The sequence below is a fragment of the Pinus tabuliformis genome, chromosome 4_1, assembly GCF_031772625.1.
Source record: "Pinus tabuliformis cultivar Carrire ecotype Pingquan chromosome 4_1, CPIR1, whole genome shotgun sequence".
Lineage (NCBI taxonomy): Eukaryota > Viridiplantae > Streptophyta > Pinopsida > Pinales > Pinaceae > Pinus > Pinus tabuliformis.
Genome location: NC_142303.1, coordinates 679,115,511 through 679,136,019, shown reverse-complemented (window position 1 = coordinate 679,136,019; position 20,509 = coordinate 679,115,511).

The following is a 20,509-nucleotide window of genomic DNA, read 5'->3' as shown; positions in this document are numbered from 1 at the left end:
GATTTGAGCTCCTCTTAAAAATCATTCAATTTCAAAACAAAAATTGGTCGAATCAAAGTTCGGATGAGGGAGATATCGTTGATTTAAAATCAGCTATTTTTTTCAGAACTTTTGTGACGGTGGGACAGTAGCAGCACAAATATGAGTTTCCAAAGTGTCCATATAGATATTTCAATCACATGGGAAGAGGAATAATGGTCATTCTATTTCCAAAAACAAGTTATAATAAATATTCTCAGTTATATTGACCAAGTTATGACCATTTTAAATTAGTTTTTATATCTGGAACAACATTCAGAGCGGGTTCCCTTTGGAGACGTGGCTTCCCACCCTGCTTTAGTAGGCACCTGCTTCACATTAATCAATTTTAGCATAGCAACATCAAGCTTGGGTTCTTTGGAGACGTTCCCTCCCACCCCAGGCTATCTAGGCACCTACTACTTCATCAATAGTCAACATCACAGTAATGGGTCATGCACACAAAATCGTTGTCATCAAAGTCTATTTGCTAGGCCACACACTATTAGTATCACTGTTGGTCACAAGCATTACAACACATATCTATCCTCAGATCTTCATTTTTCATGGTTATGGGTCATCCACAAACCCACACTTCATCGAAGTCCATTTTCTAGGCCACACATTGTCAGTATCACAGTTGGTCACAAGCATTACATGGTATCTCTATCCTTGGATCTTCGTTCATCACGGTTATGGGTTAACCACATAAAACCCTTCTCTTAAGTGTCTTTTCATATTCAACAAAGGATTATCACAATGGAACTTCATGCAATGGGGACCATTTCTTCTTAGGGAGGGAGGAATGATCCAGATGGAAAGTGGCATCCACCCATGGTATTGTAAGTGACATATGCCCATGGTATTCATTCACCCATTGTATTTACCCACCCATGGAATTTACCCATGGTATTGTAACTAAAAAATACTATAAGTAACAAGTCACATTTTGTAAAATGACATATTTTCCATCCCATTGTAGCTTTTACAATTATTCTCTATTTTATATATATATATATATATATATATATAGATCCCCCCAAGATCCAAATCATGGTTGGTGTAACAAAACACTCCACCACCCAATAATTGGAAGGAAATGATTGGTCAAAAGAAGTTCCTGAGTTTTTTGTTTTCCCATTACATGCGTGAATGGATGCTGTATAGTACCAAAGGAGATGAGGATCTCGAGGGAAAAATGGGAGTGCAAGAAAAATCGCTAGAGAGATAGAACTCTTGATGAGAGGGGATGAACATGAGCATAGGAGTAAGTAGGACATGCCATTGAGATTTTGCTAAGATTGTTGCGGTGTGATTCCCCAATAGTGGTATACCAGGCCATTAAATTATGGTGTCGAAGCCTGAATGGTCAGTGGGAGTCTCAATGAAGGGTTAGGCTACGAGTGCTTGTTGTAAGAGCTAGTAAACCACTCAAGTGCTTGCTATGAGGTAGATAAACCACTAGGCAGGGTAACAATCCACTTGATTGCTTACTAAAAAGGGTTGATAAACAACTAAGTGCTTGTTGAGAAAGTTGATAAACCACTTAGTGCTTGCTAAGTAAATTGATAAACCACCCAAATAATGAGCTCTAGACTCCTGTAGTGCTTACTTTAAAAACACAGTTGATAAACCATCTAGAATGTGAACACACACTCTTAGAACCGATCAATACCCAAGTTGAGCCTTGCTTGAAACCTTGAGAAAGCATCCACTCAAACTATGGATCTAGATCAGGGGTGGCCAACTATAAGAAATACTATGGTGTAGTTGGCCTATGGTTGGGTGGATATTTGAAGTCTCTCCCTCAGTTTCTAGTCATTTAAATTAATCATATAAGTATGTTCACTTGTACATATGTTGCACTGTAAATGGTAAATGGTATTGCAATGTATTAAGGAAATGAATGTATCAACAATGTTACTAAAGTTGATATTCATGTTTGTTTGGTGAGATGTTATTCATATTTTCTCATTGTTATGAGGGGTTGGGAGGACTCTGTGTTTGCTAATACTTTACTAAGTTACAAAGCCATTTTCATGGTTTGAATAAATGCTTGATGTGCTCAGTTAATTGTTATATTCAATGGAAATGAATATTTAAATAGTTAAGATTGTTTATTGTATTTATGATGAAATGCATGTTTCATTAGTGGAACTAATAGTCTTGTGTGTGATCCATTCTGTGACATGATATGTGTTTCTAGGATTGAATTTACTAAGTAGTGATAGCCATGGTTTTTCTTGTTTTCATGCCTTGTGCTAGGCATGTCGATTACTTCATTCATGCATCATGGCTATGCATAATGTGTTGAATGTCAATGTGGAATGAAGGATTCATTCTTGTAGAAATTAGTGTTCTAAGCAACACTATGCTTCAGGGAAGGCTTGGGCAAGTTCCTAGGAAATTCCTTAGAATTTCCAAGTCTGAATACTGCAGAGATCGAGTTTGTATTTAGGTCTAATGCACCATAAGATGGTGGATGTATCCCACAGACATATTATTGTTAATAAACCGTAATTACATTTAATGGTAGAGTTATCATTAATTTAAGTGATTAACACTTAATCTAGCACCCACACCTTTTCACTAATGATAGTTCCTTTGAACTAGGTGCGATAAGGAGTAGGTGCAATGTCAAGGATATCATCTAACGATAAGGAATTTCATGTCTGCATCTTCCATTTAGCATCGAGTTTTCATTGAGTCTTTTTTGGACTTTAGCATGATTGATAGAGAGTGCAATGGAAGTCCCTTCCATCCATAAACATGAAAACATGAGTTTTCACAAAGGGCTCGACACTGTGGGACCCCTTATACAGGCTAAGGTGGTGAATGCCACAAAGGACAGGTAGGCTTATGTGGATTCCATGTGAGGATTCCAAAGGACGTGGATAGAATGGGGTGGCAAGACTACAAATCTGGCACACTATCAGCTTAACATGTGGCACATGAGAACATCATTTTTTATGGAAAAAGGGGTTTGTTTTTAGATAACTCATGGCACCACCAAAGCATGCCACATGGAAGGGTGATATCACACTGATGTCAGTGTGTTATAAGAAAGGCACAATGGAAGCTGGGTAATGTGGAATTAGATGATGTGGACTATACATAGGCTACGTGGATTCCTAGGTGGCACATTTAGTGATGCCACGCCATATCAGACTTGTCCTTTTCATCCTGGCGTAATTGACAGAAGGAAAGACATCAAAGTTTGCATTCAAATATGGAAAAGTTCCCATTCATGCTTTTTTCTAGCACTAAATTTTGGTTGACCCTTCTCTAGATATCAATTTGGTTGAGAGAAGGCATGACAGAGGATCCATCCTTTAACTAATGAAAAAGGAACCAGACAGTAGACCCCTCCCCTTTGTTAACTATTAGAAATGAACGGGGCCCACCATGAATATATTTCATTGATCTAATCCAATCAGTCGTGCCATGGTTTTAAGTTACAAGGTGTTTAACCCTCAACTATGTTGGTGCCACATGGCACTACCTAATTGGTCAATTTTCAAAGGGCATAAATTTCAATCCATAAATCAGATTGAGGTAAAGTTTATATCGTCAAAAGGCTCTTGACAAGATGGATGTAATGGTGTTGTCCAAATTTAAGTATGTAAACTTTGGTAAAGAAGAAAAATTGTAACCCCATCCCCATAATGAGACTTTGGAGATTGGGTAAGTTAAAAGCAACACCTTCCACAACCCCTAGTCCAATGGTGTGGGAGGGAGAATTACAAAGTGGTATTAGAGAAAAGGTTCAACAATGGACCTAAATAGGCTCATACACACATGCACTGGATAAACATTTAACTTGCTAGTTTCATTACTATATATATATATATATATATATATATATATATATATATATATATATATATAGATATATATATAGATATGTATGTATATATGTATGTATGTATGTTTATTTTAAATTACAATTGGTCTACAAGTGGTAGCACAACTGGAAAAAACTATGTCGACAAGCCCTTGTGTATCTAAGTGATCAAAAGTTAAATTCCCTTGGACATGTCTCACTAGTTGAACTTATTTTTATTTTTTTTAAATTACAATTGATATGAATGTTGGCTTGACAAATTACTAATAGGTTATTTTGATATTTAGTCTACATACTAAGCTAATATTTGATGTATAAGTTGGTTTCATGTCACCATGCTTGTTACAAATATGAAAAAATGATGGTTAAAAATGTCTATTTGTGTTTTGATTCGACTAAAAATTATATGTCTGTAACATCACATAAGAAGATATCAAGGAATAGTAGAAAATCCACAAATGAATAGCAAAATGTTACAGTACAACACCAATAAATCCCAACATGGTAAAGAAGAAGTCTTAGTTGGGAAAAAAAATATACGAAGACTCTCTTGTTTGGATGGAAACCCTTAGAAATTTAAGAATTGAGATGAGGAGCTACAAAGTAGACAAATAAAAGATTATTAGAGCACAAGAAAGGAAAGTAGAGGTAAATGCAGTAATAATACTGACCATATTAGACTTGGAAAGGAGAGAACAACTAGAGCTCGGTGCTAGCTATCTAGGCAGGCACAAGTCCAAATCTAGCCCATCAAATGTTCAAAAGGAAAAATTGGAAACCAATAGGGAAAGAAGCAACAAGTAAAGGAAAAGACATAGAAAATAAGATAAAGGCACAGTGAGAGGAGAAATTCTACTTAGCACTCTAGAAAGAGATTCAAGCAACCTTGACAAGTCATCAAATTTTACAATTAAGAGACACCATCGGCAGAGGATAAGAAAGAAGAGATCAATGCCAGAAGAGTTCAAGAAAGAAAAGTGCCCTACCTTTGATGCAAAGATAAAGAAGGCTAAAGAGGCAAAGGCATGGTTGTTGGGAATGAAGAATTACTTAAGGGTGCATAACTACTATGAGAACACGAAGGCATTGAGAACAATGTTATAATTACTAAGGGAGCATAAGTTGTATGCAAAAGTAAACAAACGTGAATTATTCCAATCCCAAGTTCACTACTTGGGGCATGTTATTTTAAAGGAAGTAGTGGTTGTGGATCTTGAAAAGATCAAGGCTCTAATGGAGTGGACCACTCCTTAGAATGTCACAAAGGTCATATCCTTCATGGGGTTAGTTGGATATTATCGCCAATTCATTTGGAATTTTACAAAAGTCGGGTATCCAGTCATTAGCTTGCAAAGGAAATGAGTCAAATTTCAGTGGACACCAAAATGTAGAGCTATCTTTGAGTAGCTTAAGAAATTACTCACTTGTACACCTATTTTGATAATATCATATTTAAGAAGGAATTCCTAGTTTGCATTGATGTCTGCAAGGAAGGACTAGGTGGAGTCATGGTTCAGAGCTTGCAAAAACAATATACACATCCAAAATGTGGAGGCATTACTTATTGGGGAGAAATATTATGTTGATGACAAACCATGGAGGACTGAGATATTGTTTGACTAGCCAAGCTAAACGCTAGACAAGCCAGGTGGTTGACTTTGATCAACGAATTCAATTTTGAGATAAAACATATTAAAGGCAAGGAAAATAAGAGAGAATATGTGCTTAGTAGAAGCCTAAAAGTGGATCATGTGGTAGCAGTGAGAACTTGTGAAATATATACCAAAGCAAGGATCAAAGTAGCATTGCTACATGATGAACATTATTAGCACATGAAGGATTATTTAGAGAAGGATCTAGAGGGATCTGTGACAAAGAAATATAAGCTCACCGATGATGGCATGCATTCAAGAAAAAGAAGTATGTGCCTAAAGCAACTAAAATAAGGATGATCATCATGGATGAGTTTCATTAAAGACCTTACTCAGGTCATCTTGGTTATCAAAAGATGATAACTGCTATAAGAAAAATGTATTATTGTCTAGGATTGGAGAAGGAATTTATTGAATACATTTCCAAGTTATTGGAATGTGAACAAGTTAAAGTAGAATGTAGGCACCAAGTAGGTTTGTTGCAACCAATCCAAATCCCCGAATAGATTCAAAGGGAAGTCATATCTATGGGATTCATTACATGAATATTGAAAAAAACCAAACATCGTGATGCCATTATAGTAGAATTGGACAAGTTGAGAAAGACAACTCACTTCATAGTTATCAAGTCCACTCACAAGGCCATTGATATAGATCATATATTCATGAAGGAAATATTCATATTGCATAGTATACCTAAAAAGAATATATTGGACCTGAATGCCAAGTTCACCTCCAATTTTTGGAAGGTGTTGTTCACTGATTTTGGAACCCAACTACATGTTAGTACCACCTATTATAAAGTGTTTTCATTGATTTCAAAGACATTTTTGTCAAAGGAATTGATGTCAAAGGTATTTCTATCAAAGGCATTGATGCTAAAGGTATTTCTATCAAAGGCATTGATGTCAAAGGTGTTGATGTCATTAGTGTAAAAAATGTTGATGTCAATGGATGACTAAGATCATTGAGAATGTTTGAAATATTATGTCACTGATGTAAAAGGTAGTATCATGGAAAATGTTAGAAATATGTTTGCATTGATGTCAAACTATGTTAAAGAATCTATCATTGAGTGGAAAATACCAATGGTTGAAGGAAGATTAATGAATTAAAACATGTAGTTATGAAGCAACATCTGCAAATAATATTTTGGAACAGAAAATCAGCCCAGATGAGGTTGGAAACAACTCAGGTTGATATGCCTTGAAGAGATATTTCCAATGGTATATTGAAGTTACAAAAATACCCCCTGGAGCAAAAGATATGGCCAATCAAAGTTACTGGTTAAACATCACATGTGCAGAGCCAAATTTGGTGTTGGGGTTATCTATCTCTAGACTTGGCGACACTTTGGCATTCTTCCAAATTTTGGCAAAGCTATTAGAGGACGTTGATGGTTAAATGATGGCCTAGTCCATGGGTGGATAACACAAATGATAATGGATCAATGACCATTGACTAGATAACTACGCGATGGTTAATGTGTTGTCTTGCACTCGAAGGGATCCAATGTTGGAGGATGATCCAAATTGATGAATAGGATTAATTGAAATGATGAACTTGAATAGGGTTTAATAGGTTTCCAACACTTGATGAGGTATTCAATGACGAATTAGCACAATGACATGTCACAAACAATGACGTGGCCCAACTAGAAAAGGACAAGTAATGATATGACATGGCGCCAGGTTGACACATAGGTGGAGACATGGTGACATGATGATGTTAGCATGATGTCAACATACAAAAGTCCCGAGACACATGGCACTCTAGGATGATGACACATGACATGAAAATTTGGTTTTTACATGTGGCCAAGTGGGCCAAAAATAGGTGACATGTGGCACCTACAAGTGAGTGACATGTGGCAGACATGGTGGATATACACGTAACCCTGACGATTTTCCCATTAACACATGCAGGGAGAACAAGACCCGATGGAACAATGGAAAGGAAAAGTAATCCCATAATTTTTTGATTGCACTGTGACTGCAACAACTAGTCCCATAGGGGTAGATCATCCTGGTGATATTTTCCAAGAAGTTCCCAAGGGGACTCAAGCTAGAAGTTATGGGATAACTAAGAAATGGGATGATGTGGCACATGGGATTAGATTTTGTATAACTAATGCTCAAGAGAGATTATGTAGGAAAATTGTTGCTCCCACCTTGACACATCACCTTGGAAATTATTTCCCAAAATTTTCCTTCGCAGCTTGAGTTTGAAATTCCAGGTGACAATGCACTGTGACGAGGTGGCACGAATAGTGGTAGAGGAATTTGCATGGGCATGAATCACAATCTTAGGAGAGATAGCACGATGATCCCCATAGGACACGTAACCCCAAAATTTTCCATGATAATTTCAAAAAGAGCTCCATTGTAAATGTCAGGGGAGACAGATAAATTCGAGACAAAATATGACAAACCAAAAGTTTGTCCAGGGGAATTAAGGTGATGATGTCATCCCGGAGGTCCTGACCCCAACAATTTCGAAATGAGGTGCATTTGAAAAGGCCAGGATAATGGGTCTAAGGAACATAAATATTCACAGAAAATGACGTCCGTCAAGATTCATAATGCATGCGAAAGGGGCCCAACAAAAGGTATTAACTGGAGGTTTCTCGTGTTAAATATTTAAGGGGCTTTAGGCTTGAACATGTATTACAGGAGTTTTAAAGGGCCACAAGGATTTATCTAGATAATCCCTTGAATCTATATCCATATATAGTCTTGATTATAATAGGTTGAGACAATGTATTATAAAGGCCATATGAGAAAAAGGCGCTTAATCTTCAAACGATCATGAACATGTCAACAACTTTGGCACTTTTGTGCATATTTGGTGGAAAACACCTATGGGCATTAAGACTTGTATGAGTCATCAACTATACTTGGAGGAGTCCACTATAACTAGTAGTGCATCAAAGTTGAAAAAGTAGCATGGATGAGTTGACCTCATTTTTGGCACAATGTGGAATATTTGGCAATTTTGGGAAAATCTAACATTTCAGTAGATTTTGAATTGTAGATAAAACCTCTTCTAAATCCTGTAATGTACTAGAATTGATGAAAACAACACTTTAACTCAAATATTCTCATAGAGAATGGTGATAAGAGATTGAAGACTACATGAATACATTAAAAAGTCATTACAAAAGTGGAATATAACTGAAAGTAAAGAATTCATGCATGTTAAGTGTTGAACTTAACTAAAGTTTTAAGTCCAAAAATATCTACTCGGACTTCTTTATAAGTAGAATTGAATAACCAAATTGGTTTTTGTTGGTACAACAATTTGCATGTTGTAGCATTAGGCAAAAATCAGAGATTAGATTTGGTGTCTAAAAGGTGTTTTAATGGTGATATTGGTGATTTGAGGTGGTTGAGATATGTATGCAACAAGGTGTTTAAGAGAGTAGAAAAGAGTTTATCTATGCAAGGAAGGCATTGAATTGTGAGGGAGATGAATCAATATGATTATGTGTAAAATTTCTGTTTATCTAAGTTTGAAAATTGTATGAAAGAGGGATCAACATGGACAACAAGTGGGTGCTTTCACTTTAGGGAGTAGATTCTTTGTTTATTTTTGGTAGTATCAGATGTGCTCTAGCCATGAAATTTGGTGGAGAGGCTAAGGCACATGAGATCTCCAAGACCCAGAAATCGTTTGGGGAAATTCCACCTGAATGAATAGATATTAAAATAATTAATATTTTTAATGGGGTTCCTAAGTCTAAACTTAGGAAAATTAAAATATTAATGTGTATTAATATAATATGGGTGAGAAAGTTCTAACTAACGAGGATCAAGCTAGATCTAATCTTAGCCGTTGATTAGGACTTCATCTCTGCCATTGAATCATCAATAGGAAAAGTATAAGAAGAGGCTTGAGGGTCAGTTGGAGACACACCAAGACACCAAGAGAGATCAGTCAGTTCGATTTTCTGGGGTGAGGTATGTTGAGGAAATTGAACCAGTGATTAGTTGTAGTGAGGGGTAGTTTGGCAGGACGTTGAAGAATACATATCAAAGAGGCAGTAGAATACCAGAAGAGGTAGCGCAAAGCCTTGGAGGGCTGACGCAGAGGCATCAAGGGTTGATGCAGAGGCTGAGGAGGCCAGCGCAGAGGATGAAGAGTGCCAAAGAAGCTGACACTGAGGATGATGCAGAGGAGGCAGTGAACTTTAGAGGCTGTGTAGAGGTGATCAAGTGGGACAGACTGAGAGATGATTAGCTGATGCAGAGCCAGAGAGGGTGACGCAATCCCTAGGAGGGTGATGCAGTTCCAGAGAGTGTGTGGAGCAGCTTTCGTTGTCCAACACAAGGAATAGATGGAATCACTATGGGATCGTTCATTCGATTGCTGATTAGCCAGAATATCTGTCTTCGGATAGAGGTATTGCTTCCAAGGAAATTCTCTGAAGGGTGAGCCATTTCTGGCTCCCTAGTTGTATTCATAATCTACTTAATAATAAAACCCTGATATATGCTGCACTGATTTTCTGGCATTGGGTTTTTCTGGGGACGATTGTCCAAAAATAATGGTTTCCCTTGTATTGTCTCAATTTTTTTCAATTGTTGGTCTGCATATTTTTGAAGGCTGCAATTGTATTTATTTCGATGTTTATGTTATTAAATAACTTCTTAATGTAAAGAACAAGTAGGAGATAATAAACCAAATGTTACAGTAAGCATTCTAATGTGTTAGATTCAGAAATTTTCACATGGTATCAGAGAAATTACAGATCACAGGAGGACTAAAGATGACAGTAGAATAAATATGAAAATTTGGAGCAGAAGTAGTTGTCTCAAGGGACAACGTTGTCCCAGAACTAAAGTGACAAGAGAAGAGGTGACATAGTGTTTATAGTGTGACACAGAGGTTCACATAGAGCCAGCGTGAGCATTTCGAGCCAAGGGAAGGGCCAACGTAGAGGCATAGAAAGGTAGAAGAGGCTCATGCAGAGCCACATCATCCTTCTCAGCCAGGTAGGATTGAAGGTGTTAATCCTTACAATCTCCTAGGTTGAAAAGGAAATCGACAAGGGTAACCTCAAACCACTTCAACTCAATAACTAGCCCTATTGAGCGTGAGAGGGATATCTCTAACTCTCTTATGAGTGATATGATTTCAAAACAAATGAATTTTAGGCTAGATATGTGTATTTGTTTTTTTGTTTGTGAAAATTTGGTTTTTTAAGGATTTGTTGAATTTAGGGTTTGGAGCCACAAGTAGGTCTAGGCTATGGGAATATAGGAGCAAACATAAGAAGGAGCTAGATGTCAAAAGCCATGGTGTAATTTGAGTATTTGTCAGTGTAGTATAGAGGATATAGTGTGGAAGAAACTAATGAGCATAAATAAACATGATTTCATTAGCTTACGAAGAAAAAACACATAACCATGAAAACTAGATAACAGAGCTTGAAAAACAAGAATTCTGAGTATTTTATCACAAGGCATTCATAGAAAGAAGAGATATAATGTAGATAAAGATGTTTGGACCATGAGAAAACAAAAAGAATGAAGCACAAGCACCATGAACTCATTGGGCTAGAGTTCCTTGAAAATAGCTGCAACCTGTATCTATATTAGCTGAAAGATGATTACAATGCAAGCCTCCTTCACAAAAAGTTCAACCCTCTTCTCCTGAAGTGAAATAGTACTTATAGACTCTCCTAGACCACTTTCCCACCTTCAGGAGTCAAATTGTTATAAATCCTAAACCTTAAACCATAAACCATAAAACCTAAACCCTAAACTCTAAATGCTTTCCTTGGTGGAGGAATTGACTCCAAGATTCTCTCAACCAACAGGTGAGAGTGAGAAGGTGCAACTCAAACACCTCATGAAGAGTTTGTTTAGGAGTTTGCTTCTTTTATGAGGCCTAATAAACATCAAAAACAACCTACGATATACATTTATTCATGCCTACATCACCTAGCCTCGTAAATTGTGCCATTACATAGAGAATCTTGACTTTGACCAAGTCAGACTAGAAACTAGAAATTTTACACAATGAAAATTTTCAAATAAAAACACAGAAAGTGCATAAACGTAGCACCAACTTTGAGATGATTTTCAGGTGCCTTCTATGGGTCCAAATGCAAATATGAGAGAACAGTCAACTAGCACTTCAAGTCTAGTTTTCAGAACAGTTTGAATTTATGAATTTGGAGCATGGCTAGACTTTCAAAAATCCATTCTCCCAAGGTCGCTCCAGAAGCGCAGCGCCTATCAAAAAATGGTCTAGAATGCTATTTTTTGTCACTTTTTTGCACTTTTCTCCAAAACTAAGCCACCTCTGCAAAATATGGGAAAATGGGTTTTTAGAGGATGCCAAGACCTTTCCAAAAATGTAGACCTTTCCTCAAATGGATGCCTGAGGAAAAAGCGCAACGCCAAGGCACTGCTCTTCTGGAAAGGCCAAATTTCTGAATTTAGACCAAAATTTGCCAAAAAACTCAAAATGCTCAGAATTAGCTCAAAATTTGAGGGAAGGTGTAAAAATGAGTTTGTTATAGCTTCATGGATGCTTCAACAAGCATCTCCAAATTTCCCTTATCCTTTTGATCTTTTTTGGCCTCCTTGAGTTTGTTTTTAAGTTGTTTCACTTTGACATTGGCGATCATGTTTTGAGCTTGATAATGATGCGCCATGTGTCTGAGCATTTGATTATCTCTGTTTCCCTTCTCTAGGATATTCTCTAAGTGGTCATTTACCCTGTTGAGCCAATATTCTTTATCTTGATGTACCTTTAGGGCAATTCTTTCTTCTAGGTCAAGGTCTTCATTAAGTAATATTTGATTTTGTTCCTCTTGCAAAGCTTCCTTGAGACCTCTGGTTCTTGGTCTTTTCCTTTTCCCTTTCATCTGTGATGCTTTAGGCTCGCTTGATGTCACGACCTCCTTACCTTTGCCAATTTGCTGCATTAACTTACTTTTTTCCTTTTCTAGGATCAACTCTTTTGCTTTGACTTCACTGTTTTCCTGTTCAAGGAATGATATAATGTACTTTTCCCTTTCCATATTTATTGCCAACTCCTTGACTTGGTAGTCCTCATCCCTGATAGTCTGCCTCATAATTGAAGTCTCATCTTCCTCTTCTAAATCAATAATCTCTAATTCATGCTCCACTGTCTTCTTATCCTTTGCTGCCGATTCTTGCTTTGTCGATGAAGAAGGCTTGGGCCCTTTCTATTTGTGAGAAGAAAACACAAGCCTTTGCCCTTTCTTATACACTTTGGTGACCTCTAGCCTAGGTAGCTAAATCTTCTCTGCTATTTTGCTAGATGACCCCATCTCTGCTTCTTGTTTTGGTGCACTTGGGGACTGAGATGACGCATTTTACTCATGCCATTTTAAAGATGTTTCTAAAAAAGCTTCCCAAGCCATACCCCTCTCTGCCAACTGATGAAGGACAATGGTTTTGATGAGATTGTGATGAAACAAGCTTGGAGAGTGCTCTTTGTCCTTCAACTATATCTTCTTAGACATTTTTGAAATACTCCTGAACAGGTAATTGCCCATGTTGAGTGGCTTTTGAGATGTGAAGTGCATCAAGAGGCGAATATGATAGGCATACAACCTTGAGAATCTACCTTCACAGGTAAAGAACCTCATGATGGTCTTCATTAAAGGGGCATACTTCTCAAGCAAATATCTGAAAGGCATGAGGTGAGTATGTGTATCTCTGTATGGAGTCTTTAAGAAGGGCTTGTAGTTTTCAAGATCTAGACTCATTCCCTTGAACCAATATTCGCCATTGTCTGGTAAACTAGTTGCTAGTGAGATGGAGGCCACTGAGAAGCTAAACTCAATACTAGCAATGACAGCAATCTCCCCTTTCAAATGTGTAGCTACCCAATCTGTCAGCTGCTCATAAAACCCTGCTTCACTTACTCTTTTACAAAATTCCAAACAGTGAACATCCTCAAAGCATTGCTTGATGAAAGGATAGGAGTTGATTTGGTTGCAATCTGATGGTTCATATCTGAGAATCCTCCCTCCTTTGTGTTGTCTCTTTCTTTCTGGTGAAGATTCAACCTCCATGATGACACAAAGTCCTAGCAGTAGGAAGTGAAAATAGATGTGAGGTGGGAATGAAAATGAAGTGATATGTGAGATATTTTGACAAAATGATGGGAGGGGTTTTATGAAAGATGAGATGACTTTGAAAAATAGATGGAATTGAGTGAGGAAAATAGTGGACAAATGTCGCTGCTTGTAAGTGAGACCAAGAAGGTTTATAATGATATTTTCCCAAAATAACTCTAGGAATGAGCTAGGGTTTTGTTTTTTTAGTGTTTAAACTTTGTTTGGAGGTGGATGAACTGGTGAAAATGACTCATCAGACATGTGTGAAGGTGTAGAAAATCATTTTACATGTTTTGGAGATGAAAATTTATGATGACCATTTCTACCCTAGCATTTCCCATAGAAATTTTGCTACAAACCCTAGCTTGAGATTTATTGACATGGAATGAAAATGGGAAAGAAAATATAGAGGGAAATGATGTACTTACTTGTTACTCAGCCTTAGAAAGCAATTTGATCGAGCTTGAAAGCAAAAATTTTGAATTTTGGGAAAATTTGGGTGAGTTTCGGGTACTCTTTCCTACGCGCAGCGCAGTTCACCTCTGCGTAGCACCTATCTTCAAAGCGCAGTGCAGTGTATCTATGTGCAACGCCTCCAATTTTTGGCCAATTTCTCCTAGGAAAAGAAGTTTTTTGCTTTTTTGGGCGAGTGAGCTCGGTGATGAGGAGTGAATGAGACATGAATGAAAAGGTTTTGAGTCTTTTTGAGTTTATATAGGGATAATTTCTTCACTTTTTCAAAAAGGGAAAATAAACTAACCCTCCTTTGTGAATTGATTTCACTTTTTGAAGGAAGATTTTACCTTTACCATTGCAAATGTGCTTTTTTGCATCTCATGAGTGCTGGAGCTTCGTTCTTATGAAACCTTTTATGTCATGAAAATATGAAAAGTGTGTGAATAAATCATGATCAGTTCATTAGCAGTTGCTTTGTCATGTTTGACTTATTTCTGGTTTTTTTTATGGAATGGTGGACCTTGGGGACCCTTGTGACCGAATGGATGACCTAAGACCTAATGGAATGATGATGATGACTTGAACCATTTTCATGATGTATGATAAGCAACCAGCATGAGTGAAATTTCAAACAATGACTCCATCTCTAGACTGACCATACAATGACCAAATTTGCTGTGTAAACCTAGTAACATAAAAATTTGATGATAAAAGCCTAAAAAGAACATGGTAAAAGCATTTTTTGATCCAGGTGATAGGCTAACAAGACTGACACTAACATGGGATCCAACTAGGGATGGCAGCTCCTTGGAGGAGTCAAAACCACCGTAGATCAAGTAGCCTTATTCATTGGGCAATGGAGTCAAGATGCATAAAAATTGATTGTTTGACTTGAGGGTGACTGATCTTTTGACATGACAACAAAACTAAATAAAAAAAAATGAAAACAGTACTGACTCAAAGAGCCTTAGGGCCTTCACTTCGGGCTTCAAACTCTGATGACAACTATCTAAAATGCTAGAAGTAAAATACACACCTGTATGTACAATGATGATGACCTTTCAGGATTTTAGACATAGTAGTGCTTGAGAAGCCTACCATTGGTCGCCCCTCCTTAATAGTCTTTTCCATCCATCTCTTCCAACAAGAAAGCATTCTTTCCTCTGAATGCAGAAATTTTGTATGGTCCCTTCCACAAGTTCTCAAACTTACCATGTTTGCCTTTGTCTTCATTTCTAGCATCCCACCGAAGGACTACATCTCCCAAATTGAAATTGTCTTCCCTGGTTTTGCAATCATAAATATTTTTGATTTTCTCTTGGAGTTTGGATGTGTTCTGAAAAACTTCTTCTCTTGTATGCTATAAATTAAGCATCTGGTTTATTCTCCTTTGTATGTCATTAGTTTCACTATCCAATTCCTTTAGGATTTTCATTACTGGGACAGCAAGAGATGAAGGAAACACTGTGTCAACTCCATATACCAGCTGGAAAGGAGACATACCTATTGACTTTTTGGTGTTGAGCATGTCCACCCACAACACATTAATGAGTTTTTTATGCCAATTCTTCTTGTTCACCTCCAGAACCTTTTTGATGATGTTAACCAAAGATTTGTTGGAAGATTCAGCTAGGTCGTTTCCCTGTGGATGATAAGCAGTAGAATGTCCTAGCATAATATGATATTTGGTGCAGAAATCCACCATTCTTTTTTATTTAAAAGCAGAAGCATTGTCTGTTATTATTTTCTGTGGGCAGCTAAATCTAGACAAGATATTAGACTCCAGAAATTGAATGATGATAGAATCAGTAGCTTGCCTGGTCGGGATAGCTTCAATCCACTTTTTAAAGTAGTCGGTGCCTGTTAAAATCCATTTGTGTTGTGCTGAAGATGAAGGATGGATTTCGCCAATGAAATCAAGACCCCACTACTGGAAAGGAGCTGAAATCAAAATTGGTTGTAGTGGTAATGGCAGAAGTTTCTTCTTTCCTTGAAAAATTTGACATTCATGGCAGCTCATGACTGTTTTGTATGTATTAGAAAAGAGGGTGGGCCAATAGAAACCAGCTCTTAAGATCTTGTTTGCTGTAGTTTTCCAAAAATGATGACCGCCACAATCTCCCTTATGAAAATCCTTCATTATATCTTTAGCTTCATTTTCTATTAAACAATTCAACAGCACACCTCCAGGATCTTTCCAAAATAAAACACCATCCAGAATACAATATTTTGAAGCTTTGAGTTTCAGTGATCTAACTTTACCTTTGGGAAATTCTAGAGGAGGATTCAAGTGTTGCAAGACATAGACAATGTCGGAGTACCAAGGTGAAGACATGAACATATCAGACACTTGCAAGAAAGGGTCCTTTTCTTCTGATTCTTCTGATAGTGCAACCATCAAATTAATATCTAGTGCATGTAGATTTGATTCCGCCATAAGCTTGGCTAACCCTTGTCCTTTGATGAGCTTTGTAGGTTTGATCTCCAAGTCATATTCTAGCATTGCTACAATCCATTTTCCTCTTCTGCCTTCTGGATCTGTTTGTACAAGAATTTCCTTTACCACTGCAATAGGGACATAAGCAATAGTATGTGAATGTAGAATATAAACTCGGAAATATTTGAGGGATTTTACTAATGCCAATGCCTATTTCTCAATGATATTATATCTCAATGTTGCATCTCTTATAGTGCGACTGAAAAATGCTATAGGCTGCTCATTTTTCTGATCTTTCTTCTGCATTAGGACTGTTGTTAATGTGTGCTTAGAAGCAAAAGAAAAAATGATGAAATCTGAGGTATAATCTAGGATAATCAAAATAGGAGCAGTAGATAATGCAAACTTTACCACATGAAATGATTTCTTAGCCTCCAAAGACCACTTTACCTCACTGTCCTTCTTCAACATATTTGTCATTTCTTTCAAGTGCTCAGCTAGATTAGGAATAAATCTCCTCAAAAAATTAATTTTCCCATTGAACGACTGAATCTCTTTCTTGTTCCTAGGGAAGTCTAATTGCTGAATAGCCTCCACTCTAGCAGGATCAATGCGGATGCCATCTTTAGAGATGATGTGTCCTAGTAGCTTACCTTCTTCCATGGCGAACAAGCTCTTCTTTGGGTTAAGTGAGATGCCAAATTTTCTGCATTTCTGAAAAACAATCCTTAAGTGATGCAAGTGATCTTCATCAGATTTTGAAAATATTGTTAGATCATCAAGATAGATAACCAGAAATATATCTTTTTCATTTGCAAATGCTATGTCCATAGCCCATTGAAAGGTAGCTCCTGCATTCTTTAGCCCAAAAGGCATCTTGGCATACATGAATGTACCCCATGGCATTGTGAAGGCTGTCTTGAGCTGATCATCTTTGTGTACCAGAATTTGATTGTACCCAGAGTATCCATCAAGCAGTGACATCCTAGAGGATCCAACCACCTTCTAAAGTATGTGGTCCATCTTAGGCAGGGGATAGTTGTCTTTCAGGGACACCTTATTGAGATTTTTGAAATCAATACATAGACGAATTTCCTTAGTCTTTTTCCTCACAAGTACTAGATTAGACATCCATTCAAAAAACCAAATGGGAACAATTATTCCAGACTTATAAAGTCTATTTACCTCTTTTTCAATTGATGGCAGCAACTTGGGGTTGATTCTTCTCAATTTCTGGCGAAATGGCTTCTGATCTGGCTTTATAGGAATGACGTGCTGAATGATACTCTTATCATAAAATTTCAGATCAAAGTAATCCCAAGAAAATGCATTAGCAAATTCCTTCATTAAAGACATGTACTTACCCTTTGTTTCAGGAGATAGAGACTTTGATAGTTTGACCAATTTAGGATTTTCAACTGTGCCAATGTTGACATCTTCTACTCCCTTTTCTATAGGGACCATGGTGGGCTTCTTGGAAATATCATCCCTATCAAATAACTCTTCCAAAGGCACCAAGCCTCTTGGAATGTCGTTGTCCTTGAGCTGTACTACTTCAGTGTCAACTGAAAGAATGTGGGAATCATCAAAATTTTATGCATCATCAATGTGAGAATTCTGAAATTCTCCTTCCAACTACAGAAAACTATTTATTTGCTCATCATCACCAAATACTTGCCAAAACCTCATGTTATCTGGCACAGCTGGGCGATGCTTAACATAGATGGAGTACTTATGATTAGAATGAAAAGGAATCTTCACCATACTGGCTACAATGGCAAGTGAATCAGCTATGACATTCTGAGTTCTAGGAATAAGAGATACTGTATATTCTAAAAAAAAATTGAGAATATCAAGTGCAACATTGCGATAAGCTCTCATTCTTGGGTGTTTGGCTTGGTATTCCCCTTTGAATTGCTTGATCACTAACTCGGAGTTGCCATAAACAGAAATATTTTTTTCTCCCAACTTTTTCAGAATTTTGAGGCCAACAATCAATGCCTCATATTCCGCCTCATTATGTGAACATTCAAAAGCCAGCTTGTAAGAGCTCATTCTCACATTCAAAGGGATTTTGTTTGGCTGATGTAATGGCCCAAGTATCCAAACACCAATTCCTACTCCTTCTCTTCCTGATACACCATCAAATTCCATGGTCCAAAGACCATTTTCTTCATTTGGAAAAAGAATTTCTGAAGACTGAATTTCCTGATTTTTGGATTTTGAACGACTAGCTCAGAACTTTCAGTTTTTTGCACTATCCTTTGAATCTCCTCAATAGGATTTGCAGGCTGTCTACATTCCTCACCAACCTCTTTACTTTCTACTGTGATAGTTTCATGTATGCTACCCATTAAGTTGGGAACTTATGAAATTTCTACTAACTGACTTTCATCAACAAAAGAATCCATATCACTAAACAAAATGAAGGAGTCAAGATTAGATTAGAAATCCATTCAGAAAACCGAATGGGAACAATTATTCCAGACTTATAAAGTCTATTTACCTCTTTTTCAATTGATGGCAACAACTTGGGGTTGATTCTTCTCAATTTCTGGCGAAATGGCTTCTAATCTGGCTTTATAGGAATGACGTGTTGAATGATACTCTTATCATAAAATTTCAGATCAGAGTAATCCCAAGAAAATGCATCAGCAAATTCCTTCATTAAAGACATGTACTTACCCTTTGTTTCAGGAGATAGAGACTTTGATAGTTTGACCAATTTAGGATTTTCAGCTGTGCCAATGTTGACATCTTCTACTCCCTTTTCTGTAGGGACCATGGTGGGCTTCTTGGCAATATCATCCCTATCAAATAACTCTTCCAAAGGCACCAAGACTCTTGGAATGTTGTTGTCCTTGAGTTGTACTACTTCAGTGTCAACTGAAAGAATGTGGGAATCATCAAAATTTTATGCATCATCAATGTGAGAATTCTGAAATTCTCCTTCCAACTGCAGAAAGCTATTTATTTTCTCATCATCATCAAATACTTGCCAGAACCTCATGTTATCTGGCATAGTTGGGCGATGCTTAACATGGATGGAGTACTTATGATTAGAATGAAAAGGAATCTTCACCATACTGGCTGCAATGGCAAGTGAATCAGCTATGACATTCTGAGTTCTAGGAATAAGAGATAATGTATATTCTGAAAAAGTTTTGAGAATATCAAGTACAACATTGCGATAAGCTCTCATTCTTGGGTGTTTGGCCTGGTATTCCCCTTTGACTTGCTTGATCACTAACTCGGAGTTGCCATAAATAGAAATATTTTTTTCTCCCAACTTTTTCAGAATTTTGAGGCCAGCAATCAATGCCTCATATTCCGCCTCATTATTTGAACATTCAAAAGCCAGCTTGTAAGAGCTCATTCTCACATTCAGAGGGATTTTGTTTGGCTGATGTAATGGCCCAAGTATCCAAACACCAATTCCTACTCCTTCTCTTCTTGATGCACCATCAAATTCCATGGTCCAAAGACCATTTTCTTCATCTGGAAAAAGAATTTCTGAAGACTGAATTTCTTGATTTTTTGGATTTTGAATGGCTAGCTCAAAACTTTCTGTTTTCTGCACTATCCTTTGAATCTCCTCAATAGGATTTGCAGGCTGTCCACATTCCTCACCAACCTCTTTACTTTCTGTTGTGATAGTTTCATTTATGCTGCCCATTAAGTTGGGAACTTACGAAATTTCTACTAACTGACTTTCATCAACAAAAGAATCCATATCACTAAACAAAATGGAGTCAAGATCAGTATGAATAACATGTATAGGATGATTGATTGGCTTTTCCTTACTGCTGATCATAAATTTCATATTTTTTTCTCTATAAAGTTTCTGGAGCTGTCCAAAAACAGGGATAGTGGCGTATGAAAAGTCAAGCTGCAGAGTGCCCTTTAATTTTTCTCCCCAAGATCTTGAAAGCAACATGCCAAACCTAGGAGGAATATCAGCCACTACAACATCCATAAGTACATTTTTGGCTGGGATTTGG